Source organism: Pinus tabuliformis, chromosome X (assembly GCF_031772625.1).
Source record: "Pinus tabuliformis cultivar Carrire ecotype Pingquan chromosome X, CPIR1, whole genome shotgun sequence".
NCBI classification, from domain to species: Eukaryota; Viridiplantae; Streptophyta; class Pinopsida; order Pinales; family Pinaceae; genus Pinus; species Pinus tabuliformis.
Genome location: NC_142308.1, coordinates 147442645 through 147445079, shown reverse-complemented (window position 1 = coordinate 147445079; position 2435 = coordinate 147442645).

The window sequence follows — 2435 nt, the reverse complement described above, 5'->3', positions numbered from 1 at the left end:
GGAGGAAAAGGAAAAGTTCCCAGTAAACCGGCATCTTTAACTAATCCTACGCCAGCATCCTTATAAGGGATAGTCGTTTTACCGACATGCTGGATACTCTTTGAAGAGGCTGGGTCGGATGAAAAATAAGCCAGCTGGTCTATGGTTACGATCTTGCCATTATGTGGAAACTTTATTACTCTAAAGACCGATGAAACGACCACTGTCATAGCGTAAGACCAACTTCGACCCAAGAGAAAGTTGTAGTCTAGAGGGGCATCAACCACCTCCACATCCAGACTAACGGTTTTTCCTTCAACCCCTATAGGCAAATCCTGTAAAATGCCAAACGGATGGAACCCACGACCATCAATGACCTTAAGAATGGTCGGGGATTGGTTCAGCGAAGGAGAACCAAGCGATCTCCAACACTGAATCGACATAATACACGTGGAAGCTCCCTCATCAATTACAGTCCGATGAATAGGCCTGTTTTTGACTATCACTGGAATCTGGAAAGCCATCTGATGAGGGAGACGCGGTGTACTATTTTCTAGATCAAAGATTATCAGGTTCGAGTCTTGAACATCAACAGCTCCTATAGCCGACAAAAGTAATTTTCGTTGTGTTGGGCATGATTGCAGCACTTCTAAAGCCGACATTGCTTAGGGTGAAACAGCTAAATCCTCAACAATGTTGTAATTCTGGGCCGCTCGCGCATGTGGATTGAAAGCAGACCTTCAAAGTACACCCTTGGTGGGCGGTTTTATTACTAAGTCAGGGTTAGGTTTCTCGATCTGTAGTGGATCGGAACCGGGAGCTGAGGTTGATGGATTTGAATGAGAAGATTATGCTTCTTTCGATCCATCAACAGGACTTTTACTACCATAATCGTGTGTTCGAGTCGCAATCCTTACATGAGACATCATCAATATGGGTTCTTCAGTGGCACTCGAGGAAGAACCTATCATCTTACTCTCCTGCTTTGGAAATGGGTCTTTCAAAACAGCAGGAGTTGAGGAACCTTTGACGATTTTCACAACCTCGGCCCGATGGGGGCAATCTCTTGTAAAATGCTCCTCTTCACAAATAAGACAAGGATATCGAGGTTTGCGCTTTTCGTCATTGGTTTCCGACTTTTATGTTTTCTCCTTTAGAGTCTTGTCTGCTTTACCCTTCTTCTTCCCACCGTTTTTTGATTTAGCCGTAGATGACTCTACAGCGTGAATATCAGCGGAAATTTCAGGAGAAGACTCTCCTGTCGGGGAATCTGGTAAGGTTATAATGGGCGAAGAATTCTTTGAAGATTTCTTCTTGCTTTTAGTATTTACCGTACCAATCATTCCATCAGCAGCATGAGATCCCGAAGGAGCAGCAGCGATTTGATTTGACTTTGGAAGATCTGGGATCTTTTCATGTAACGTACCTGACTGAGTGTAAACTAAGTCAAGGTACTGCGCTTGAGCAATTAGTTGCTCCTCAGTAACTACTCCGGCCTTAGCTATGTCTTCAGTAATCTTCGGTAATAATGATTTAACAAACCATTCAGCTAAGATTTGGTCCGGGATAAAAACTTTCACTAATCGCTGTCGACGTCTCCATTCATGTATATGATCGAAAATATAAGTAGACGTCGACTGTTTTAATGAAGTTAGTAGCTCCGTGCCATTATCATATCTGACCGGCAATTGAAAATGAGTTAGGAACGAGGTAGCTAACTGACTAAAATTGTAAAAAGAGGCACGTGGTAACTCAATGTACCACTTGGCCGTGAGACCAATGACCGTACGCTGGAAAAGACGTAAGCGGATCGAATCATCCGAGATAGAATTTGAAGCACACCAGAGGTGGTAAGTCATCACATGATTGGACGGATCCTCTCCAGACTTACCTTCGAACTTGGGTATATCACTGGGCAACTTATTTGGCATTGGCGGCCAAAACGGAAGATAATTTATTGGATCGTTCATTAGGCGCGACAAGTCTGGTAAATCCAAAGTTGCGATAAACGGTAATTGCCGATTAGGATCCCTAAAACTCTGGGTCACAAGACCAGTCCCAGGAGGAGGATATCCAGGATAACTTGGAATAGGAATCGCATTCGGGATATTATATCCTCCCGGAAAACCAGGATTAACTAGACCGTACTGGGTTTGTTGAGGTTGTTGATAAGTGTACCCAGGATACGGTTGATACTGGTAAACCGGCTGTTGGACAGCAGGCCCGTATTGGTACTGTCCCTGGTACGGTTGATAAGCGAATTGTCGTTGACTAGTGACAACTGTACTTAAACCAGGTTGTCCTACAAGCATCTGAACCGTAGTTTGAATCATAGATCCAGACAATGGTAAAGATGTCTGAGGAGTAGTTGCAGAGACAGTAGAAACTGGAGCTGTCGATACTCCAGAAGTAAGTGTGGTGGAAGAAGTAGATGTTGCGGTAGTTGCAGCAGTCGT